This window comes from Gossypium hirsutum, chromosome D04, assembly GCF_007990345.1.
Source record: "Gossypium hirsutum isolate 1008001.06 chromosome D04, Gossypium_hirsutum_v2.1, whole genome shotgun sequence".
Classification (NCBI taxonomy): Eukaryota; Viridiplantae; Streptophyta; class Magnoliopsida; order Malvales; family Malvaceae; genus Gossypium; species Gossypium hirsutum.
This window is the reverse complement of record NC_053440.1, coordinates 36308800-36321769: the sequence shown is the minus strand read 5'-3', so window position 1 is coordinate 36321769 and position 12970 is coordinate 36308800. Positions and strand designations below refer to the sequence as shown.

At 29.4% G+C, this 12970-nt stretch overlaps 2 long non-coding RNA genes across 3 annotated transcripts; one reads left to right on the top strand and one right to left on the bottom strand.

The window, feature by feature from the left end:
* Positions 1-683: 683 nt before the first annotated feature.
* LOC107898391 (uncharacterized) lies at positions 684-2207 on the top strand. 2 transcript variants are annotated; one of them, XR_001684382.2, is made up of 3 exons: positions 684-943; positions 1075-1146; positions 1958-2207. It is a non-coding gene; the product is annotated as an uncharacterized lncRNA (long non-coding RNA). The 2 variants fall into 2 exon arrangements; XR_005912146.1 differs by having other exon boundaries at positions 1075-2207.
* A 5719-nt stretch (positions 2208-7926) lies between these two features.
* Positions 7927-11277, bottom strand: LOC107899225 (uncharacterized). The gene is made up of 5 exons (XR_001684618.2): positions 11071-11277; positions 8861-8960; positions 8631-8723; positions 8423-8507; positions 7927-8180 (listed from the first exon to the last, which is right to left on the bottom strand). It is a non-coding gene; the product is annotated as an uncharacterized lncRNA (long non-coding RNA).
* Positions 11278-12970: the final 1693 nt, after the last annotated feature.

Genomic DNA, 12970 nt, shown 5'->3' with positions numbered 1-12970 from the left:
ATACGTGGCATAATTTTAGGCTAGAATATTCAGAAAAATTATGAGAATTTATGGAATGAGTCGGATGAGAAATTGTATGAAAGAAATTTGATAATGAAGATGGAAACATATGAAAAGAATCAGAAAATTGAAGATATGACAAAAAAATCCAAATTGTAAATTTTGAAAAGTATGAGGACTAATATGCAAAATTATCCAAATATGAAAATATTGATTCTTATGTATTATTTGACACAAAATGGATTGGAATGTGATTTTTTGTGATGAAAATCCCTTTTGGGACTAAATTGGAAAATTCAAATAGTACAAGGATTAAATGTAATTTTTTCAATTTATTGGGAAAAGAGAAAAAGTGTGATATTCATATACTCATGGAGTTATAATAAATATTTATGATGATTTATAAACTTAAATTGGTCTAATATAGGATTTTGAGAAGAATCGCTACAAATGACAAAATGGGCAAATTTATAATTTTGTAATTTTTTTGTAAAAGAGTAATTTGATAAATTCCCGAGACTTTTATGATGGAAATAATATTTTAACATTTTAAATGATATTTGATATTTTAAATTATTTTGGATCCTTTGAAACCTCGTTTTAAAGAAATGAGCTTTAAAGTGAAATAAATTAGACTTTAAATAGACGGGCGAGTGCCCATTTGTCAACAATTTTAAATGGGAATGAAACCCCATCAGCTTATTTTTCTTCCTCTTTAGCTGCTAATAAGCTCCCATGGCTTCCATTTTTCTTTTATTTATTTCCTTGCTTATTTCTTCAAGTTCTTCCAAAATTTACACTACCTACATTGAGATTTTGTTAAAATTTTCATGTAATCAACCTCCTAAGCTCAGTTCCTCCATCAATTTCATCATTCCTAAGCTAGGGTTTATGGAGCTTTTGTGAGAGAAGATGAAGCTAGTGTGATAAAGCTTCAAAAATGGTAAGAAATGGTTTCCTATATCTCTATTAGTTTGATAATTGCTGAGAAATTATATGAAAAAGTTTAGAAAGAATTTATGTTAATATTTGATATATTTTTTATTGTATGGAATTGGGAAAATGTTGATTCAGGAGTTTCAAGCTTAATTGATGGTAATTGGTGTTCATGGGCGCTTGATTAAGTGTTAGGAAGCATCCATTAAGGTAAATATCATGGATAGTCATCTTTCTCCTAAGTTAGTAAACTTAGGGTTTATGTAATTAATATTATAATTAAGCATTTAATGGGGCTAATATTAGTGTGAAATTTCATGGCCTTAATATATAAAATTACACATTAAAATGTGAAGTTGTAATTATATAGACATGAAGTGCTTAAGAATTGAAATTATGACATAAGAATTTTGGGGTGCCATGGAAGTATTGGTGGACATATATGAACCATGTCACTATTATTTAAAGATTAGATAAGGCCAGTATGGCCAAAAACATGTCAAATTGCAAAGTCTTGCTCTAAGTCGTCAAGTGTCAATACAAGCTTAAAATACTAAAACGACTGAAAGATTATGAAAATATTTTGTAAATACTTATTTCATATTTAATTTAATTTATTAAAATTATATCGAGTATAATATTGTCAATTCATTTTTGTATGCTTGAAAAATATGGTTTCGAACAAGTAAAGTTCGACTATGTCGTATGATGTTAGAATTCTGATTATTGGCATGAAAATGACTTCCAAAAAGAACCTTGTAAGATATCTCTATATGGAGATAAAAATGATAGCTTTGAAATCTTGTGTAGTGGCATAATGTCATGATTTAAACTATCAATTTATAATATATTGGTTTACGCCATGAATACTAATACAGAGTTATAATTTGATTTAATACATGAGTTTACTGATATTTTGAAAACCTTGAAACAAGGCCTTGGTAGCTTATATAAATAACTAGGATACGGTTGACATGTCAATAATTGACTCCTGTTTTTACTCTGATACTCTTGTTACTAGCACGTCGGTGGTCCTGTTACTAGCACTTTGGTGCTTTTGTTCCTAGAATTTCGGTGCGATTTTGATCTGGTCTTCAGATACCTCCGCTTCGGTACTCCTATTATTGTAATTCCAAATAACTTGTCCCTAGTATCCTTTCTTTATTTTTCTAGACTTACTAAAGGCTGAACTTAAATCGGTTTTGTCATTGTATAAATGAATTCTGGAAATTGTTAGATGCTATTAACATTACTTTTAAATATTTTATAAACCATTGTATGAAGTTTGAATTACCGTTTAAAAAGATATTAATTGTCAAGAACTGAATGGAGAAGCAAACCTATAAAAAAGTGGTGTAAAAAACAAATTGTAGTCTATTTGAAAGCTTTAATGCATTATTAATGTGCGTTAACAATTGTGTAATGAAAATTGAATTGAAAGGTAAGATTCATAAATGAATCAAATGTTAAAATTGGGAACTCATGCATAATGGGAATTATTAATAAATCATCAAACTATAAGTTGAGGCTTAACTTACAAACTCACATGAAAGGATTAAAATTGTGATAATGTAGCTTAAAATAAACTTAAAATGATGATTATTCTAAAGGGGCTCAAGGTTAATAAAGACTTAAGATTATCCTTGTTACTTATTGAACTTTATAGTTCACACTTTAGTTTTTTAAAATGCATAGGTTTGGACTTGTTGAGAAGTTTTTATGATAGCTAGGGAACATCGCATCTAGACCTATTCATGGGTCGAGTTACCCAACTAGGCCCGAAGGCCCGCCCGATATTTGGGAGGGCTTGGATAAAAACATTAGTCCCGAAAAATGGGCTTGAGCAAAAAAAATTATGCCCATTTAAAATATGGGCCGAGCTTGGTTTTGAATATTCAAGGCTCAAGCCCAGCTCGGACCGGTTTGTTTTTAAGTTTATAATACTTTGTGTTATGTTATTTTTATATATTATGTAATTTACAACACATTAAAAAAACCTATACTAAATATATAATGCTACTCTAATGTAAACATTTAAATAATGTTAAGATGAATATATAAAAAATTTCAACAAATAAAAAATTAAAATTATTAAATACTAAAATAATATAAATAAATTTTTTTAAAAATTTATAAAAATATGGGCAGGCCTAAAATGGGCTTGGGTTAGTCTTTTGCAAATATGGACGAGCTTGAATAAAATTTTAGGCCGATGATTTTAATGAAATTAGAATTGGGTTGAGAAAATTATTTAATTGGAAAATTATTTTATTTAAATTAATTTAATAAATCTTGTCAATTTTTAGAAATATAAAAACATGTACTGGGTTGGATTAAATTATAAAGTGGTGGGTTAAAAGTCTAGAAAACATGTATAATTAGGGGTGTTCAAAAGGTCAGTTAGGTTAATACCCCAACCGAAGTACTCGAAATATAAAAAAAATTTAACCGTTAACCGAACTAAAGTTTTTTTTTCAAATGCATTAACGAATCGAAATATTTTAGTTAATTCGGTTGTTTAACCGAATTAATCGAAATTTATATGTTTTTGTCTTTTGGTTAAAATAAATATAAAACATATAAAAAATACATTGCTAATGTTCATTTTCTTTTTTTAATAGTTCAAAAAATATATCATATATAATATATATTATTTATTTCGATTAATATAAAAAATAATAGTTCAAAAAATACATTTCTAATATAAAATATATATAATATATAATATATATTATTTATTTCGGTTAATTGGTTAATTCGGTTAATTACCCAGTTTAGAAACGAATTAACCTATACTCGGAATTCCAAAAAATCATTAATCGATCTCTAATCGAACTAAATTCCGCCACCAACCGATTAATTGAAGTTGGTTAATTTGGTTTTAACTGAATTGTGAACACCCCTACGTATAATTGGACCAAATATAATATAGACTTGAATCTCTATCATAATATATATGAGGGAAAGCACACCCTATTAGTCCCTCTCTCTCCTAGTTCAAGTAAGGGATTGTTTTTATATTAAATAAGCATTAAATGCATTCTACTAAACCAACTAAAGTTTCATTTCCTCTCCCTATAAATAGATGGAACTGGTAGAGCTAAAAAAAACACTAATACATAACTTTGAGATATTTTTATTTTGTCGAAAATAGTGAGAATTTATTTCTAAGTATAAATTATATTTTTCGGGAATAACAATTTTACCGGTTTCTATAGAAGAGATATTTAATTTCATATTAAAAGTAAATAAAATTTTTTTGGTTTTGTGTTTGATTTAGAATTATTCGAGCACGCACTCAAAGCAGTTCGCGACATGAGAATAACGACAAAGGTCGTTGTAGCACCCCAAACCCGGTTGGGATGGTCTGACCTGAATTCAGAACGTTACATTAGCCAATAATCACACCACGAAATACATGTTTATGTGTCAAACATTTAGTTCAAACTAACATGCAAACCCTAAATCATGCTTCCGCAACACTACTCTGTTCAAAATTACATCAAGGGTAAATATGTCATTTAACATGCATCATACAAAACATCAATAAATTCCCAAAGTTACTATACATATAGATCACAACATTTATTTTAAGACAATATTTGAAAGAAATAGTTCAAAATGACAAACAAATCTCTTTTAATTTTGAAACAAAGTTTAAAGGACTAAATCGTAAATTTAAAAAAATACTATGAATTTTTTTTTGTAAAATCAAAAGTAGAATTATAAAATTAGGCATAAAAAACTTATTTTTGCTTAATTTTAAAGCATTTGGTGTCTTTTAAGGTCTTCAATTTGATTGTATAAAATTCAAGACTAATTTGCAAAGTTAACAAAATAGACCCAAAACCACGTCTCAGCCACACAAAACCCACGTCACGACTTCGTCTGGGAAAGTTCACTCGTCTCAAAGATAAAATCTTTGGTGTCGAGACGAGGATACCTTGTCACAACGTTGGGTCAAGGTTGTCGGGGTGTCACCTATATTTTTTGCAGAAACAACCCAAAACTTGCATATGACACTTTGACACTTTACCAAGCATACCAATTCGTACATTTAGCCTAATTTCTCTAATCCAACAATATCACATAACATTCATATGTCATATTAAACATGTTTAATATCATTAAAAAAAGCTCTAACTTAGTTTAACATTCCATACGATTATTTATGTTAGCATGCATTTCAAAAATCACTAAACAATTACTTGACATGTCAAATTTTCATATCATGCATTTCTAAAGGTAGAATAAGTTCTTTTCATACCAATAGGCTATTTTCAACTTGTCTAAAAATCCAGCATACCATTTAAGCATCTTTAACAACGTTTCACTAAGAAGCATGCATATTGGCTTTGTAGCAACGATTGCAAAGATAAATGTTTGGAACTATCGTTCTAGCCATAATGTTATGCATTATTAGGGAGATTAGGTTTGCCTAAACCACTTCCCTAAGTTCCAAGGTATGTGTCTCTAATCGATCAATTATCGATATGCAAAATATGTTTGCAAGATGAGATATGTTATGTGTATGTTATGTGTTTTGTGGTTGAATGTGTTATGAGTTTGTTGGATTTATGCACATTGTATAAGATCTATATGATATGACTCTTTAAGCATTACATGAGCACTTAATAGTGCATTTTATCAGATTCAATTATGTGTTATGACATGTGAAACGTTATGTAAAAGTGTGCATAAACCAAAAATAAATGTGTGTTCAAGTGGATATATTGGCATTATAATCTCTTGGAACCATTGGAAATAGTTGGCATGCCATAGGATTGTGAGCTACTCACCACTTTTTGGTTGTGTTTGGGGGTATACTAGTTGTGTTTGAAGGGTATATTTGGTTGTGCTTGGAGGGTGATAGTTCTATGCTACACATTATATTAGTTGTGCTTGGAGATTCGTTTACCCAATGCAGTATGTTTATACATGTTCCACAGTCACAATATGCTAATATATCATTGTGAAATGCTATAAATTATGTCAAAAAAATTAAGTAAAATGTTCCTTTGTGAAGCATCTGGTAAGACAATTATATTGCTAACTAGACTGGCGGATCACGATACGAAAGTAAGTACATGACCATGTGGCTAAGACCCATGGGATTGTGTGATACGAAAACACCTATGATAATGCCTCAATAAGATGAAGACTAGATTGGTAGATTACGACATGAGGATGTGTAAGTCCATGTGGTTGAGACCCATCGCATAACATGATAGTAGGAATATTCATTGTGATGCCTTCAATAAAATGTGAATCAAACTGACAGATCAAAACATGAAGTTATGTATAAGTCCATGAGGGGGTAACCCATGGCACCTTCCGTGAAAGTCTGACATGACAATAAACACATGGTTCTGTATGTTGCTTGTAGCGTGTGTTAGAAAAACGGGTTTGAAAAACGCAGCGGAAAATAAATTTAGGGAAAAACCAAATATTTAAATTTTTTTTCTAAAACAATTGTCATAACGTTGCCTACATAAGAGTGCGAGGGCCTAGTAAGCAAAGTTAGACACAGAAGGACTAAATTACGTAGAGTCGCCACTAACCAATTAGGGCTAGGTTGGTTAGCCACATATTGTCTAAAAATTTAGAATTAAAACTGCGAAAAAATCCTAAAAATCTAGAGTCGATCTCATCACCAAATTTCAGGTTCGGGAATACGGTTATGTGTGGGGAAGGTTATAACACCCCCACAATGCCTATCCGAGGATAATCTTACGAGGTCTTAAGAGCTAGATTTTTTTATTGAAACATATTAATGTCTTAATCTAAACTAAAATATTATGGAAATCTTAAATAAAAACTCTAAAGGAAACGCCTCTGGTTTACTTGCAGCCTGATTAAGATGTGTTTACCAAACTTACCTAATTTGAAACTTAAATTAGAGATTTTTACTTTTAACGGGAACCTTAAAGGATACCTAAATAATTCTAGTAAAATACTTTCAATTCCTAAAATTAATTCTATTTTAGAATTCTAAAAAAGAACCTAGAAATTACCAATAAATTAAGAGAGATGTTAAAATACAACTAAAACTTATTCGATCTTTTATTATTATTATTATTATTATTTTAAAAGATTTAACTAATAACGTTGAACCTATCAAGATCTTACGAAAATATCCTATGTCGGGTTTATGATTTATCTTACTTTAAAATTCCTAATCTAAGATTTAAATTCATCAAAATCCTAAAATAGTAAATCTTAAATAACATTTATTAGCTTTCTTAAAAAAGATTCTAAAATAAAATACTTAGAAAGACCTACTCATGATTTACAATCACTACACCAAAACAGGCTTTTAGCGGCACTTTTTTAGAGCCGCAAATCTCAAAGCGCCGCCAAAAACGCCACTAATGACAGCGTCGCTAACTTTAGCGGCACTTTTACACAAACGCCGCTATAGATCAGGACCTTTAGCGGCGCCTTTACACAAACGCCGCTATAGCTCAGGACCTTTAGTGGCGCTTTTCCCACAAACGCCGCTATAGCTCAGGACCTTTAGCGGCGCTTTTCTCACAAACGCCGCTATAGATCATGACCTTTAGCGACGCTTTTCCCAAAACGTCGCTATAGCTCAAGACCTTTAGCGGCGTTTTTCCCACAGACGCCGCTATAGATCATGGCTTTTAGCGGCGCTTTTTCCACAAATGCCGCTATAGCTCAAGACCTTTAGCGACGCTTTGATTACAAACGCCGCTAAAAATACCGTTCTTTGGCGGCGTTTATAGGAAAACGCCACTAACTTTTAAAAAAAATTAAAAAAATTAAAAATTAAAATAAAACATTATTAATATAAAAAATTAATTAGTATTAAATATATACTTTTAGTTAAAAAGATAGTATTTAATCATATAATAAATTAATTTTTTTAGTCAAATATTGAAAAATCATGTTAATATTTGAATAGAAAAATTACAAGTTCAAATAGTGCAACTAATTGATTGCAAAAAAAAAATGCACAAGTTCAAAATGTACAGTAATAAACTTGAAAATTTATAGACTGAAATGGGTTTACTACATCCACTGTTTACTACATGAGTTTATTGCTTCTATAAACTCAAATTAGACATTGTTGAGGAAATATAACACATTCTGATAAAGTAACAGGCTAATGGATATTTTACTTCTGAGTAGTGACTTAATTTATTTAATTCACTCACTGCTACTGAAGGTGGTCTCTCCTCTTCAATAGGTCTTTCATGCAAGAATCTACCTCTGAGTAGTGACTGCAAAATTAAGATAAGAGTGCTACTAGTTTAGCATGGCAACATGTGAAAACAAAAGGATTTTCATAGAGCAAAACCATATATATATATTAACATCAATCATCAAAACATGTGATCACACAATAGTCCAGAAGTGATTTGTAAAAGCAATGTTAATAACTTCTTTCTCTCAGCTGAACATTAGAAGAGTTACACTCAAAGGAAAATATCCATTCACCATAGAATTTTTAAGCCAAACTAACCTTGCTAAAGTTTGTGAAGTCCCTTTCAAAGTAGACTTGGTTTCTGAGGATAAGTGCCAAGAAAGAGTATTTGATGCAGGAGTATCTATACTTGAAAAACATTTAATCAGTACCATGATGTTTACCTTCTTCCTTTAAGAAATTATATCACAACAATGCCGAAAACAACTAACATAGAAGAGTTCCTACTTGCTAAGAAACACTATACCTGAAGGCTGAAGACAAGATTTAGCATGGAGATAATTTTGCCTAGGATCTGTCTGTAACTGGGGACTAAAATGTACCTTCTTGCTGACAGAATCTGGCTTAGAAAAAATTGCAATAGAAGAGAGACAAAGAAACAGGACAAAAAGGAAATGGAAATGAGAAAACATACAAAACTTCAACCCACTAATTAGTTTCCAGGAAAAAAAGAAGGCCTCTATCAACTACTCTTACTCGGTAAAATGTAGTGCTTGTGATGTCTTGGGATAAATGCCAACAACTGCTGCTGCCTGATACCTTCTTTATCCGTGTATGTTTGGCACGTAAGAAGTTTCTGAAATTAAAAAGCCTAAATTAGCTAAGGCTCTCCATTCAATAAATTTCTTGTACTAGCTTATTAAACCAGAGAAGGTCAAAGAGCATTATGGTACTGCTTGCATGAACATGAAAAACAAGTTGCCATGACAAAATGAAAACACGAGTATAGGTCTTAAAAAAATAATAAGATAAATAAATAAAGATATTATAGTAAACATTATTTTTATATTTTGGAAAAGCTAGAATATATAATATCAAAAAATTAAAATGCTATAATAATATTGGATGCGCATTACTTATCTTTTGAGTTGTTAACTATGAATTATCTTGTAATTTAGAATTTAACTGTAATTAAAATCAAAAGGTTCATAATTCATAAATATAATAATTTTTAATAGTAAAAATAAATAAAAACTAAATCTTATATGCCAATTTTAAGCTTTTTGACTCTATATTTTACTATTGTTCATAGATTTTTATTTTTAATATTTCAAAAGAAAGTTATATTTTGATAATGAAAAACTATTGCTAATGTATTAAATAATAAAAGTATTATTAAATATAATATAATATTAAAATAATAATATAGTAAACATTAAACATATTTTCACTAGGCTAGAAAAGAATAAGATAACATTCTAACATCTAATAGTGTTCCATTGATTATCTAATTCTCAATCAGTCACCACATAACAGCATTACGTGAACCTACACTTGTTGCTGCAAAATATATATTCAAACCAAACCATGAAGTAATTAAACAATGTCAAAAAGGAAGTTTAGATTTACAAAGCTAAAGGCACAATCAGGCAAATACTACCAGGAGAATAAATACAAGTATGCTGCCAGAAGTTTCTCAATTAAACACAGCAATTTCATATAGGCAACGGCAAATGCATAACATAACAGATTAAAACCGTATAAAAGGAGAAAATAATAGTTTAGCAAGTTGTGTATAATGTATTAAGTTATGTAAGTTGTAAGTTATGTAAGTTATGTAAGTTATGTATAATATTAATGTAAGTTATGTATTATGTAAGTTATTTAAGTTACGTAAGTTGTGTATTATGTGAGTTATGCAATTTATGTAGGCTATATATTATGTAAGTTATTATGTTATTATGTAAGTTATGCAAGTTTATATATAAGTTTTTATATAAGTTATGTAAGTTATTATGTAAGTTATGTATTATGTAAGTTTATATATAAGTTATGATATGATTGATAAATTTGAGTTATCCAACCCAGCAAGCTAAGCACAACAACGCGGCCAAAGACCCAACTTTCTTATCCAAAAGTATATAAAGCAAGCATAGGAAAACATTATCAAAAGTAGATCCATAATTCAGAACCAAAGCATAATTCAGAATGTAACTACTAATCAAATGTTCCTAAAGGCCATATTGCAGTTTATGTCGTGGAATGCAACCGGAAAAGGTTCAGCTCGTGCAATTAAATTCTAATAACATTTCTCATATATATAATACAAACAGGATTCTGTATTGCATCACTATTTTATTTTACATATTCTGTAGAATTCACGAAAAAATAGTTTAATCTGCAGCTGCATTCTAACACTTGTTGAGTTGAATACATAGAAATTTGGGTTTGAATAAACATAATAATAACTTTATTATTATTTTGAGATTCGATTTAGCTAGATTTTCCCTTTTGTGTCCTGCACTTAAAAAAGCCACTAACAATATTAACGTTTTGCAACATATGCTAAGAAACAATAACAAATAAACATGAAATTATGATATTTTCTGCTGCAGATTAGCTAGAGGAACGGTCAAAGACATTCAAACGAATAAAAATAAGGGAAACCAAATTGGAAATTTGAGTATACTTTAATAACAAATTTTGACAAAAAAAAAATTAGATACCAAAATAAGAAAACAGGTATACTTTAGAAGTTAAATCGTGAATTAAACTAATAAACCGTGAACTAGAATCCCCACAAATGGAGTACAAACCCTAACATGCATAACTTTTTCTACAAAATTATCGACCTTAAAACATTTAAGCAAAAAGAAAAAAAAAGATTAACCATCGATAAAAAAATCCCAAATTTGACTGAAAGAAAACCCTAAATGTAGATCGATTATTGAGGGAAAAAGGGTTACCTTTAAAACAAAAATTCCGCAGCTTTGATAACAGAGTGCAGATCAATTCAACTCTTGCTTTGTTTCTTTTGATTTCTGAGTTCTCCTCTGATTTTTTTTCTTTGTATTTTTTTCTTTTCCTTTTGATTCTCTGCTCTGCCTTACTCTGTGTTTTTTTCTTTTCCTTCTTTCTCAGATACTAAATCGATAGACTTAAATTGATGTTTAACAACGTATAAAGAAACAGCGCCGTTTTATAGAAATTATACAGATTTGCGTCGCTTTAGGAAAAAAATGCCGCTATTGCTTCCATAATTGCCAAAATTAAATTCTGAAACAACACCGTTTTAAGAACCTTCAATATATATTTGTAGCGTTTTTAGCAAAAACGCCACTAAAAATTAACTTACTGAATAGAAACGGCACCGTTTTAAGAAACTTTAATCCATAGTTCCGGCGTTTTCCGCAAAAACGCCACTAAAATTTAAAGTCCTGAAGTGAAACGGTGACATTTTGAAAAACATTAATACATCATTGCGGCGTTTTTAGCATAAACGCCACTAACAGATTAAACTCCTCTAGTGAAACGAGGCCGTTTTGATAAATTGTAATACATATTTACGGCGTTTTCCCAAAAACGCCACAAATTAAATTAAATTTCTAAATGGATACGACGCCGTTTTGAAAATAGTTGCTGCGTTTTTACCCAAACGCCGCTAATGTTTTTTATTTCTTATAATGTGGTCCTATATATCCAAAATAAATAATTATACCTAAATATTCATATATCAATCTATTACTTTTTTAACTTATTTATTAATTTTGTTTAAACTAATATTTAAATATATCAAATGGTTTAGATTAAATTTTTTAAAATATAAAAGCATTAATTAATTGTATAAAATTTTATCATTTAATAAATCCCAAGTACTAAACCCTTAATTAACCTTAAATCCTAAATTAACCATTCAATACATATAAATTAAAAAAACTAATTAATCTAATCCTAAAACCCAACTTGACCCTGAATCCTTAAACCCTAAATCATATTCTTAACCCCTAACGTCTAACCCCTAACCCTTAAACCTTAAATTCCAACCCTTAAACCATAATCTCTAATCCCTAATCCCTAAATTCATACTCCATAAACCTTAAAATAGTAACTCCTAAATTGGCCTTAAATATTAAATTAATCATATACCCTAAACAAATTTATTACTATCTCTTTTATAATTATATAAGAAAATATTTAAAATATAAATTAAAAACTAAATAATCTAAACCTAAAACCCTAACTCAACCCCTGAATCCCTAAAACTTAAATCATATTCTTAACCCCTAACATCAAACCCCAAACCCCAAACCTTTAAATCGCAACCCTTAAACCATAATCCTTAAATCCATACCCCATAAACTTTAAAATAGTAACTCCTAAACCGGTCTTAAATCTTAAATTAATCATATACCCTAAACCAAAAACCCTAAACAAATTTATTATTATCTCTTTTATAATTATATAAGAACATAGTTAAAATATAAATTAAAAAACTAATTAATCTAAACCCAAAACCCTAACTCGACCCCTGAATCCCTAAACTCTAAATCCCTAACTCTTAACACTTAACGTCTAACCCCTAGCCCCTAACCCCTAAACATTAACCTTAAAATAATAACTCCTAAACCGGCCTTAAATCTTTAATTAATAATCATATACCCTAAACCAAAAACCTTAAACTATAGTGATAATTAATTCAATATTTTAAAATTAATACTATCTCTTTTACGATTATATAAGAAATTATTTAATATATAAATTAAAAAACAATTAGTAATCATGTACCCAAAAACCTTTAAAATTATTTTAAATAATAGTATTTTAATTTTTCCATTTATTTTATTTCAAATTATTTTTACATGTTAT